The 13,244-nt window shown below is 47.6% G+C and overlaps 7 pseudogenes; all 7 read right to left on the bottom strand.

The window, feature by feature from the left end:
- Positions 1-2,499: 2,499 nt before the first annotated feature.
- LOC143937705 (5S ribosomal RNA) lies at positions 2,500-2,618 on the bottom strand (annotated as a pseudogene).
- Positions 2,619-2,778: 160 nt separating this feature from the next.
- On the bottom strand, positions 2,779-2,897 carry LOC143937145 (5S ribosomal RNA; annotated as a pseudogene).
- Positions 2,898-5,367: 2,470 nt separating this feature from the next.
- On the bottom strand, positions 5,368-5,486 carry LOC143936596 (5S ribosomal RNA; annotated as a pseudogene).
- A 101-nt stretch (positions 5,487-5,587) lies between these two features.
- LOC143937751 (5S ribosomal RNA) lies at positions 5,588-5,706 on the bottom strand (annotated as a pseudogene).
- Positions 5,707-6,027: 321 nt separating this feature from the next.
- Positions 6,028-6,146, bottom strand: LOC143937501 (5S ribosomal RNA; annotated as a pseudogene).
- A 3,539-nt stretch (positions 6,147-9,685) lies between these two features.
- Positions 9,686-9,804, bottom strand: LOC143936626 (5S ribosomal RNA; annotated as a pseudogene).
- Positions 9,805-10,471: 667 nt separating this feature from the next.
- LOC143936830 (5S ribosomal RNA) lies at positions 10,472-10,590 on the bottom strand (annotated as a pseudogene).
- Between the last annotated feature and the right edge of the window lie 2,654 nt (positions 10,591-13,244).

The raw sequence follows: 13,244 nt of genomic DNA, 5'->3' as shown, positions 1-13,244 counted from the left end.
GGGTGGAGATGGAGATTGAGGATGGATCCATTCCCCTATTGACCTCCCCGTGGCTCCTGTCCTCCCTACCAAAAGACTGTTGTGCGGAGGTTGTTCCGCTGCACACACATTGCTCCCCTGCCGTCACCAATGACTCCGGTTATAGGTAATCCAGACTTCCCACCGGGATTTACCAACAAGAAACTGCGACAGTTGACAGTGGTGGGGAAACAGCGTCTGGGAGAGGTGTGGCCCTCGGGAGGGCTCCCGACCACGCAAACTGTCGCCAAGCTTTCTGACCCTCCGCTTGACTTGTTTAGTGCTTATCAACTTCATCACTTTCTTCTGGCCATACAAAGGGCCCCCTACACTCCTAGAGACCTGACACCCTATGAATCCATCTGTCACAAAAAGGAACCTGTGCGACACACCCTCTCCCTCCTGTACAACCTATTAAGTAGTCAGGAGGAGGAGTCGACCCCACCATTTATCCACAAATGGGAGAGGGACATTGGCATCACATTTACCCCACAACAGATAGGCAAGATCCTGACATTAGTACATAAAGCTTCCATCTCAAACCAATATCAAGAATCAGGATACAAGATAGTCTCACGCTGGTATAGAGTCCCATACCTTCTGAATAAAATGAATAGATCGATCCCGGATGTTTGTTGGAGGTGCAATTCAGATACGGGGACCATGGGACACATTTTCTGGGCATGCCTGGCCTTGAGGAACTTTTGGGTGGAGGTGACCGAGACGATAAAAACTCTCAGAAATGTAGATATCGCAGACAACCCAGCAGCGTGCCTTCTACACTTGACCGAACAGCCTGTTCGAAAATACAAAAAAACCCTCCCGATGCAACTCCTGAACGCCGCCCGGGCCTGCATTCCCACACCGTGGAGGCAGCCTCAGCCCCCCATCCAAAGTGCTGTGGTATTCCAAAGTCAATCATATTCTCCGGATGGAAGAATTGACCGCCACCCTTCACAACACTGAAGAGGCATTTAGTGTTACATGGAGGCCCTGGAGGTATTTTTCTGGTACTTGAGACTACATTCGGGAGATGAGCAGCGCCCCTGTCCCAGAAAAAGACTGAACATCTAACGTTTACCTACGTAGGCCATGTCTGCCCTCGGTGGCATCCCCCCCCCCTCCCTTTTCGTCTTTATTTTTCTATTTTTCCCCGCCGCCATCCCCCCCCCTCCTCTCTCTCCGTCTTTGCACTCTCTTCTTCCCCCGTCCTCCCTTTTGACTATGCCTTGTCTCCTTACTAGCCTTTGGGACCCAGAAGAGCCCCAGGGTTCTGGACACGACCGGCTCATATTTTACTCTGGTTCACATAGGTCATGATAAGCTGGCTCGCTGTGGTCCCAGTTGCTCTCCATGATTACATTTGTCCGAACAGGGCTGCATTAGTTATACTGTACTACATGTCTGAGGTGGGGTTTCTCTCATTTCTGCATGAAACTCTAGGACTCCCCTCTGAGAACCCAGAGTTATTTGGCTGCCTATTTTTTGTTACCATGTAATTGTGACCCTGGGTCATGCTGTATGGTTGACTGTTATATTTATGTTGTTCTACTTATACTTAATAAAAGAATAAAACAAAAAAAATAAAAATAAGTCAATGCCAACAACTTAAAAAAAGCCTATGGCATTGAGAAATCCCAGGCGTTCTCCCATCCAGGTACTAACCAGGTCCCAACCCTGCTTAGCCTCTGAGATCAAATGAGATTTGGCTCTTTCAGGATGATGCAGCCATAGTAGATTTTTTCAGGCACGCTCAACCCTCTTGACAAACGCCAAGATGGTCACCTTGGGAAACAAACAAAAAAAAACAAGTCAACGCCAACAACATAAAAAGAAGCCTACCGCACCTAGTATTTCCAGACGGTCTCCCATCCAGGTATTAACAAGGCGCGACCCTTTCTAGCCTCTGAGATCAGCGGAGATTGGGCGCTTTCAGGGTGATGTGCCCATAGGCAATCTCTTTGAGCACTCTCATCCCTCTTGAAAAATGCCAAGATAGTCACCCTGGGAAACAAGCGAAAAAAAACAGGTCAACGCCAACAACATAAAAAGAAGACTACGGCACCTAGTGCCGTCTCCCATTCAAGTACTAACTAGGCCCAACCCTTCTTAGCCTCTGAGATCAGAAGAGATAGGGTGCTTTCAGGGTGATGCGGCTGTAAGCGATCTCTTTAGGCACTCTCAACCCTCTTGACAAATGCCAAGATGATCACTTTGGGAAACAAGCGAAAAAAACAGGTCAACACCAACAACATAAAAATAAGCCTGCGGCATCTGGAAAACCCAGGCGGTCTCCCATCCAGGTACAAACCAGGCCCAACCCTGCTTAGCTTCTGAGACCAAACGAGATTAGGCGCTTTCAGGGTGTTGTGCTCGTAGGCAATTTCTTTGTGCACTCTCAACCCTCTTGACACATGCCAAGATGGTCACCTTGGGAAACAAGGGAAAATAAAACAGGTCAACGCCGACAACATAATGAGAAGCCTACGGCACCTGGAATTCCCAAGCTGTCTCCCATCCAGGTACTAACCAGGCCCATTGCTGCTTAGCCTCCGAGATCAGATGAGATTGGGCTCTTTCAGGGTGATTTGGCCGTAGGCACTCTCTTTGGGCACTCTGAAGCCTCTTGACAAAGGCCAAGATGGTCACCTTGGGAAACAAGCTAAAAAAAACAGGTCAAAGCCAACAACATAAAAAGAAGCCTACGGCATCCAGTATTCCCAGGCGATCTCCCAATCAAGACACTAACCAGACCAGATCCTTCTATGGCACCTGGTCTTCCCAGGCAGTCTCCCATCCAGGTACAAACCAGGCCTGACGCTGCTTAGCCTCTGAAATCAGACGAGATCAGGTGCTTTCAGGTTGATGTGGCCGTAAGCATTCTCTTCAAGACACACCCAACCCTCTTGACAAACGCCAAGATGGTCGCCTTGAGAAACAAGCAAAAAAAACAGGTCAAAGCCAACAACATAAAAAGAAGCCTATGGGCTTACAGCGGACCCTAAGAGATGGGACCCACTAGCTCTGTCATGGTTCGGACGCTGTAATATGAACGCAATGCCACGACTTCTGTATCTACTACAAGCCTTACCTATCAAAATACCCCAGACTTTCTTTCATGCGGTTCGCTCAACCTTTATCAAGTTCCTCTGGCGCGGAAAACATATGCGTATTGGTAGGGCAATGCTGTTGCGACCGAAATTGCGGGGAGGTATTGGCTTCCCGGACCCTGCTCTATATTACACAGCGACGCACATGACACCGGTGGTTGACTGGTGCTGGTGTTCTGCCATATACTGTCCGGCCATGATAAAGTGTCTGCGCCGTACTGCGCATGCGCAGTACGGAGCAGACGAAGCTTCGGAAAATCTCCGAAGCCGAACGGCGCCTGCGCGGTGAGTGGAGGTGGTAGCCCCACCATCCAAGCGGACATAGGGTTGTGAATATTAGAGGGCCCCTCGCAGGCGAGCTTAGCTCGCCACGCTTCGGGCTCGGCCTCGCTGCGCTCGGCTCTTTTATATTCTCGCTCTATGTCCACTTGGATAGTGGGGATAGAAACTGGACTCAGTGCGCAGGCGCCGTTCATGCTCGGCAATTTTCGGAATCTGTGTTGCTGTGTACTGCGCATGCGCAGCACACAGCGGACACTATCCGATGGGGGACCATATGTGATAGGACACCGGCATGGGGAACTGAAGCTATGGGTCAAGCTAGAGCAGGAGATGGTGCGGGTTCCACTGACTGGTCTGCCTTGGGCGGGGAGGCCATTGGAGCCCTGTGTGACTACTCACCCGTTAATTGGCCCCTCGCTCGCCGAGATGGATAGTTTTTTTCACCTTTCCCACCTGACTAACTTCCCTTCTCCTATGACCCCAATTATTGGACATCCTAGATTCCCTCCGGGCCTGTCTGACCAGGCCTTTACCAGGCAAGCCCCGAAAGGGCTTCTGAGAGCAGCCCTATTTCTTGGACCCACGGGCTTGATTCCCATGGGGACCATACTGCTAGAGCAAGTACCTGTTGCATTGGATAGCTGGAGAGCTAGACAGCTAATCCATTTCCTCTGATCACTACCTAACCATTCGTTCTTCTCTAGACAATTCCACCCCTTCGAGGAACTTTGCCTGGATGATGGCCCAGTTCGTGGTTTCCTCTCTAGGTCCTACCAAATCCTGACAGACGCACAATCCTCCACGGATCCACCCTTCCTAGCTAAATGGAAAAGGGACTTACAAACTACATTCTCCAAACCACAGAAGGACAGAATACTCTTTTTCGCCCATAAGTCGTCACTCTGCAGTAAATATCAGGAGATCTCATATAAGCTGATCACACGCTGGTATCGTACACCGGTGGTGTTGGCCAAAATATTCCCCGGTCAATCTGACCGCTGCTGTCGCTGCGGGCAACAGGCTGGCACCATTCTCCACATTTTCTGGGAATGCCCTAAATTACAAACATTCTGGCAGCCTGTCCTGAGACTCATCCACAAGTTCACAGACATTTCCTTAGCCAATGATCCCACAGCAGTTCTTCTCAATCTAACTCCTATGTCGAGAAAGCGTTATCATAAGTCCTTACTTAAACATCTCCTCAATGCAGCTAGGGCCTGTATCCCAAGTCAGTGGAAAGAGCAATCTGCTCCAATGGTGACCCAGTGGTTCGCAAGGGTAAATGATATTGAACGAATGGAAGACCTGACTGCCACAATGAGGGATAAAACGGAGGAGCATGGGAACAGATGGTTCTACTGGACCCAGTTTCGCTTTTCGGAAGAATACCTCCGCGAGACATAGTAAGCTCATGGTGATCGTTGGAGATCGCTGTTCCAAACGTTGGACAGCTGATGAGCTGGTGAGCCGAGGGCGTCTCTTGCTCCCTGGGAGGGGACCCCATCCTATCCACTCTACCCACGACACCCCCTTACCCCTTCTTTTCCTTTTCTGCCATTTCCTTCCCCAATCTTCTCTTTCCCCTTCTCCCTCCTTTCAGTTCTACTATTTCCCTTCTTAACTCAAAAAAGGGAAAAGAAAATGGTATGTTCCGACCCCATTTGACTACTACACAATACTCTTCCCCTATCTATGGATATCTAAACTCTTCGAGGATAGCAGGGCTAGTATCAATAATATTTTACGTGGTAGAGGATCCCAACGAGATGGAGCTTTAATCTCATCTTGATATGACCGCAAAGCTGTACACATGCTATTCTCCTCGGACTTCTTACCATTGGCTCTGATATCCATGCAATATGATCGTTTGTTTGTAACTATTTGTATCACACATTCTGTGAAGTTGCCTTTGCATTGTATGTTGCATACTACTAAATAAAAAAAAATAAAAAAAAGAAGCCTATGGCACCTGGTATTCCCAGGCGGTCTCCCATCCAGGTACTAACCAGGCCCGACACTGTTTAGCATCCGAGATCAGACGAGATTGGGTGCTTTCAGGGTGATGGGGCCGTAGGTAATCTCTTCGGGCACTCTCAACCCTCTTGACATACGCCAAGATGGTCACCTTGGGAAACAAGTGAAAAAAAAAACAGGTCAAGGCCAACAACATAAAAAGAAGCCTACAGCACCTAGTATTCCCAGGTGGTCTCCAATCCAGGTACTAGCAAGGCCCAACCCTGTTTAGCTTCTGAGATCAGAGGAGATCGGGTGCTTTCAGGGTTATGTGCCCATAGGCAATCTCTTTGGGCATTCTCAACCCTCTTGACAAATGCCAAGATAGTCACCTTGAGATACAAGCGATAAAAAACAGGTCAATGTCAACAACATAAAAAGAAGAATACGGCACCTGGTATTCCAACGCCATCTCCCATCCAGGTACTAACTAGGCCCAACCCTTCTTAGCCTCAGAAAAGAGAAGAGATAGGGCTCTTTCAGGGTGATGCTGCTGTAAGCGATCTCTTTGGGCACTCTCAACCCTCTTGACAAATGCCAAGATGGTCACCTTGGGAAACAAGCAAAAAAAAGAAAACGAATCAACGCCAACAACATAAAAAGAAGCCTACAATAACTGGTAATCCCAGGTGGTCTCCCATCCAGGTACTAACCAGGCCCGACTCTTCTTAGCCTCCAAGATCAGACGAGATTGGGTGCTTTCAGAGTGATGTGGCCATAGGCAATCTCTTCAGGCACTCTCAACCCTCTTGACAAACACCAAGATGGTCACTTTGGGAAATAAGCGAAAAAAAAAACAGGTCAACGCCAACAACATAAAAAAAAGTCTACGACACCTGGTATTCCCAGGCGGTCTCCCATCCAGGTACTAACAAGGCCCGACTCTATTAGCCTCCAACATCAAACGAGATCGGGTGCTTTCAGGGTTATGTGCCCGTAGGCAATCTCTTCAGGCACTTTCAACCCTCTTGACAAACGCCAAGATGGTCACCTTGGGAAACAAGCAAAAAAATATAAATAAGTCGGAAGCTAGAGACAATACGGCCCGAGTCCTCAATTTAATCCATGCGGCGCATTAACAGGGAAGGCCCTTGCTTATGTTGTCAACGGACGCGGAGAAGGACTTTGACAGGGTGGCCTGGCACTTTTTGCAGGCCACCCTGGAACATATAGGTCTTGGCCCCAACATGATGAGCTGGGTAATGTCGCTTTACTCCACGCCATCGGCAGCGGTACGGGTGACCGAGGGGTGCTCGGACTCTTTCCCCATCACTAATGGGACGAGGCAGGGGTGCCCTCTGTCTCCCCTAATTTTAATTCTGACACTGGAACCACTTATGTGTCACGTTCGGAATGACCCGAATTTTACTGGCATATCCAAACCCTCGGCACACCACAAAATTGCGGCGTACGCTGACGATCTAATTTTTTCCGTCTCCAATCCACACATTTTGCTTCCCAAAATACTTGCGTCTCTACAGCGACACGGCAGCCTATCAAACTATAAAAACAATTGCGCCAAGTCGGCTGTATTGAATATATCGGTCCCGGATGGTGAGGCCAAGAGGCTCCGGTCCGCTTTTCCATTCTACTGGGCTGAAAAATCTATACGTTAACTGGGCGTTGACATCGCAGCGGATTTAGCGCAATTGTACCTGCTTAATTTTGTCCCTCTCCTGGATAGACTGAAATCTGATTTGGGAAACTGGCATGCTTTAACACTGACCTGGTTCGGGCGCTGTAATGCATTCAAAATGATGGCCCTCCCTCGGATCTTATACATGTTCCAGACATTACCGATCTGGTTACCCCCAATTTTTTTCAGACAACTGCAGGTGCTGCTCCGGGACTTTATTTGAGCGCGCAAACCGCCCAGAGCCCGTTTGCAATTGCTTGCCAGACCAAAGGACAAGGGGGGTCTGGGTCTCCCAGATCTCAGACAATACTACAGAGTGACTCTGCTAGCGAGAGTCGTTGATTGGCATTGTAATGGCCCACACAAGCAGTGGGTGGAGATGGAGATTGAGGATGGATCCATTCCCCTATTGACCTCCCCGTGGCTCCTGTCCTCCCTACCAAAAGACCTCAGAGGTCACCCCGTAGTGGGAGCTACGTTGGCTGTTGTGCGGAGGTTGTTCCGCTGCACACACATTGCTCCCCTGCCATCACCAATGACTCCGGTTATAGGTAATCCAGACTTCCCACCGGGATTTACCAACAAGAAACTGCGACAGTTGACAGTGGTGGGGAAACAGCGTCTGGGAGAGGTGTGGCCCACGGGAGGGCTCCCGACCACGCAAACTGACGCCGAGCTTTCTGACCCTCCGCTTGACTTGTTTAGTGCTTATCAACTTCGTCCCTTTCTTCTGGCCATACAAAGGGCCCCCTAAACTCCTAGAGACCTGACACCCTATAAATCCATCTGTCACAAAAGGGAACCTGTGCGACACACCCTCTCCCTCCTGTACAACCTATTGAGTAGTCAGGAGGAGGAGTCGACCCCACCATTTATCCACAAATGGGAGAGGGACTTTGGCATCACATTTACCCCACAACAGATAGGGAAGATCCTGACCTTAGTACATAAAGCTTCCATCGCAAACCAATATCACGATACAAGATAGTCTCACGCTGGTATAGAGTCCCATACCTTCTAAATAAAATGGATAGATCGATCCCGGATGTTTGTTGGAGGTGAAATTCAGATATGGGGACCATGGGACACCTTTTCTGGGCATGCCCGACCTTGAGGAACTTTTGGGTTCCCAGTAGCGTGCCTTCTACACTTGACCGAACAGCCTGTTCGAAAATACAAAAAAACCCTCACGATGCACCTCCTGAATGCCGCCCGGGCCTGCATTCCCGCACTGTGGAGGCAGCCTCAGCCCCCATCCAAGGTGCTGTGGTATTCCAAAGTCAATCATATTCTCCGGATGGAAGAATTGACCGCCACCCTTCACAACACTGAAGAGGCATTTAGTGTTACATGGAGGCCCTGGAGGTATTTTACTGTTACGCGAGACTACATTCGGGAGGTGAGCAGTGCCTCCGTCCCAGAAAACGACGGAACATCTAACGTTTACCTACGTAGGCCATGTCTGCCCTGGGTGGCATTCCCCCCCTCCCTTTTTGTCTTTATTTTTCTTTTTTTTCCCCGCCGCCATCCCCCCACCTCCTCTCTCTCCGTCTTTGCACTCTCTTCTTCCCCCGTCCTCCCTTTTGACTATGCCTTGTCTCCTTACTAGCCTTCGGGACCCAGAAGAACCCCAGGGTTCTGGACATGACCGGCTCATATTTTACTCTGGTTCACGTAGGTCATGATAAGCTGGCTCGCTGTGGTCCCAGTTGTTCTCCATGATTACATTTGTCCGAACGGAGTTGCACTAGTTATACTGTACTACATGTCGGAGGTGGGGTTTCTCTATTTTTTGCATGAAACTGTAGGACTCCCCTCTGAGAACCCAGAGTTATTTGGCTGCCTATTTTTTGTTAGCATGTAATTGTGACCCTGGCTCATGCTGTATGGTTGACTGTTATATTTATGTTGTTCTACTTAATAAAAGTATAATAAAAATTAAAAAAATAAGTCAATGTCAACAACTTAAAACTAAAGCCTATGGCATCGAGAAATCCCAGGCGGTCTCCCATCCATGTACTAACCATGTCCCAACCCTGCTTAGCCTCTGAGATCAAATGACAAACGCCAAGATGGTCACCTTGGGAAACAAACAAAAAAAACAAGTCAACGCCAACAACATAAAAAGAAGCCTGCGGCATCTGGAAAACCCAGGCGGTCTCCCATCCAGGTACAAACCAGGCCCAACCCTGCTTAGCCTCTGAGACCAAACGAGATTGGGCGCTTTCAGGGTGTTGTGCCCGTAGGCAATTTCTTTGTGCACTCTCAACCCTCTTGACAAATGCCAAGATGGTCACCTTGGGAAACAAGGGAAAAAAAACAGGTCAAAGCCAACAACATAAAAAGAAGCCTACGGCATCCGGAATTCCCAGGCGATCTCCCAATCAAGACACTAACCAGGCCAGATCCTTCTATGTCACCTGGTCTTCCCAGGCAGTCTCCCATTCAGGTACTAACCAGGCCTGATGCTGCTAAGCCTCTGAAATCAGACGAGATCGGGTGCTTTCAGGGTGATGTGGCCGTAAGCGTTCTCTTCAAGACACGCCCAACCCTCTTGACAAACGCCAAGATGGTCGCCTTGAGAAACAAGCGAAAAAAACAGTTCAAAGCCAACAACAAAAAAAGTAGCCTATGGCACCTGGTATTTCCAGGCGGTCTCCCATCCAGGTACTAACCAGGCCCGACACTGTTTAGCCTCTGAGATCAGATGAGATTGGGCGCTTTCAGGGTGATGGGGCCGTAGATGATCTCTTTGGGCACTTTCAACCCTCTTGTTAAACGCCAAGATGGTCACCTTGGGAAACAAGCGAAAATAAACAGGTAAACGCCAACAACATAAAAAGAAGCCTACGGCACCTGGTATTCACAGATGGTCTCCCATACAGGTATTAACCAGGACGTACACTGCTAGGCCTCCGAGATCAGATGAGATTGTGCGCTTTCAGGGTGATGTGGCCATAGGTGTTCTATTTAGACAACTCTCAACCCTCTTGACAAATACCAAGATGGTTATCTTGGGAAACAAGTGAAAAAAAAAAGGTCAACGCCAACAACATAGACCCTGGCGGTCTCCCATCTGACCCAGACCCTGCTTAGCCTCTGAGATCAGGCGCTTTCAGGGTGATGTGACCTCAGGCGAACGCTTTGGGACATACTCAAAACTCTTGACTGATGCTAAAATGGTCACCTTGGGAAACAAGCGAAAGAAAAACAGGTCAAAGCCAACAATATAAAAAGATTCCTACGGACCCTGCTTAGCCTCTGAGATCAGATGAGATCGGGCGCTTTCAGGGGAATGTGGCCGTAGGAGATTTCTTTGGGCACTCTCAGCCCTCTTGACAAATGCCAAGATGATCACCTTGGGAAACAAGCGGAAAAAAAAAAACATGTCAACGCCAACAACATAAAAAGAATCCTACGGCACCTGGTATTCCCAGTTGGTCTCCCATCCAGTTACTAATCAGGCCCGACAATGCTTAGCCTCCGAGATCAGACAAGATCAGGCACTTTCAAGGTGATGGGGCCATAGGCGATCTCTTCGGGCACTCTCAACCATCTTGACAAACGCCAACATGGTCATCTTGGGAAACAAGCGAAAAAAACCAAGTCATTGCCAACATTGGAGGCTAAGCAGGGTTGGGCAATCAGTTTCCTTGCCTGAAATAGGCATCTCAGAACTGCCATCTGGCTACTTCCCGGGTTTCCAACTCCTTCAACTAATCCCAGGAGACAATACTTCGCCTCCATCCTGGTGGAGGTTCCAACCACCCGATCAATGGTTCCTGTCACCTCTGTCCAGTAGCGGATCAATTTTGGGCCTCTCCAAAACATGTGCATCATGTCTCCCCCCATGTTCCCGCACCGGGGGCAACTTGCGTCCGGCCGTTCGGCCAAACTGAAAAAGTTTACGAGGAGCATAATAGGTTCTATATAATAAGAACAGATGTGACATCCTGTGTGAGGAGAGCCACAATTCACCACAGGCAGGATTCCTGTGGCCAATTATAGCTCGGGGGGTTTAGTACACACCCCACACTATATAAGGCCGCCAGCACGGCGGCCTTGTATAGTGTGTTGCGGTGGTCAGGGAAAGAGGACGATAGGCAGGGACAGTGTCTTTACTGCTTGGGAACCTAGCACTGTTACAGTGGGTGTTATGTGCCTCCTGCACAGTACACACCTGAAGCTACCCTTTATTACTGGTGTTCAATTTCTGCAATACATGCATCTGCAGTGCATAAGTTAGAGTCGGTGTTGTGTGCCTCCTGCACAGTATACACCTTATTGCTGGTGTTCTGTTTCTGTAATACTGTTACAGTGCTAGGGTGTACAGAGAAGCTGGTATATATAGAAGACTACAGCATACAGAAGAAAGGCTAGTGAATACAGAATACAGGTTTCGTGTATGTAGATAGGCTTGAGTATACAGAGATGCTAGAGTAAACAGTGAGGCTGGGGTACACAGAGAGGCTAGTTTAAAGACAAATACAAAGATGTTAGTGTATATAGAGAGGTTCGTGTATAGAGAGAGTCGAGTGTATACAGAAAGGACAGTGCATATAGAGAAGCTAGTGTATACAGAAAGGGTATACATGAAAGCTGACATTCTATACAGAAGACTGGGTAGTGTATACAGAGAGTCTAGTGGGTACAGAAGACAGGCTGGTGTATTCTAGCTAGTTTTTACAGTCTAGTGTATACAGAAGACATAGAGTTTAGTGTATTCAGAGAGTCTAGTGTATACAGTCGGCGAGTGTATACATAAGACTGGCTAGTTTACACAGTGTTTACAGAGATGCAAGGGTGTACAGAGAAGCTGGTATATATAGAAGACTACAGCATACAGAAGAAAGGCTAGTTAATACAGAATACAGAAGACTCGTGTAGGCTTGAGTATACAGAGATGCTAGAGTAAACAGTGAGGCTGGGGTACACAGAGAGGCTAATTTAAAGAGAGGCTAGTATATACAAAGATGTTAGTGTATATAGAGAGGTTAATGTATAGAGAGGGTCGAGAGTATACAGAAAGGACAGTGCATATAGAGAAACTAGTGTATACAGAAGACAGGCTTGGGTATACATCCAAGCTGACAGTGTATACAGAAGACTGGGTAGTGTATACAGAGATTCTAGTGGGTACAGAAGACAGGCTGGTGTATTCTATCTAGTGTTTACAGTCTAGTGTATACAGAAGACAAGCTGTGGTATACAGAGGGTTTAGTGTATTACAGAGATGCAAGGGTGTACAGAGAAGCTAGTATATATAGAAGACTACAGCATACAGAAGAAAGGCTAGTGAATACAGAATAAAGGCTGGCTTCTACGGAGAGGCTACCACTACGGAGATGCAGAACACTACCTAGGGTATATAGAGAGGCTAGATTATACAGAGAGGCTAGTGCATAGAGTGAAGCTATTGTATATAGAAGCCTGGTTAGTGTATACAGAGAAGCTAGTGTGTACAGAAGAAAGGCTAGACAGGCTATAAAGAGAGACAAGTTTTTATAGAAGACAGTTTGGGGTATACAGAGATGCTAGTTTATACAGAGAGACTAATGTATACAGAAGACAGGCTAGGGCATACAGAAGACAGAAGACGGGCTAGTGTATTCAGAACATAGGCTAGTGTATATCGAAGACAGGCTATTGTATGCAGAAGACCGGCTAGTGTAAACATGCTGGTGTATATAGAGAGGCTAGAGAATTTAGAGGGTAGGCTAAGTGTTAACAGAAGACAATCTGGGCTATACAGAGACATTTCATCATTTCATCTAGCTCACATCTCTAATGGAGTTTGTCTCATTGCCATGTTATGCCTTTTCATTCTTATGCTAAATATAGATCACTACACGATTTTAATCATCCACATCAAGCATGCAATAAAACTATCATACATCAAAATAAACCATGTACTCTTTTGCTCTATTTTGCATATTTGTACCGGGACTGTGATTATGTGACAGTCCTGACACACCATCCTGACTTATTTTTCTTTATTTCTTATTAGAAATGGAGAGTACTATCTCAAAATCCGCTTAAATCTATTCACTTCCATGAGTTCTACCTCTAATTGTACCTTAATGCAAAATGTTCACAAAACCATCCATTTGCTACCAGACATGCTGCACATACTAAGAGTAATGTAACTATCGCTCTCTAACGATGTAAACAGTTTTATTGCTTTT

Source organism: Lithobates pipiens, unplaced genomic scaffold (assembly GCF_037356315.1).
Source record: "Lithobates pipiens isolate NorthernLeopardFrog02 unplaced genomic scaffold, aLitPip1_a1.2 Scaffold_28, whole genome shotgun sequence".
Classification (NCBI taxonomy): Eukaryota; Metazoa; Chordata; class Amphibia; order Anura; family Ranidae; genus Lithobates; species Lithobates pipiens.
This window is presented reverse-complemented; position numbering and strand designations above follow the sequence as displayed.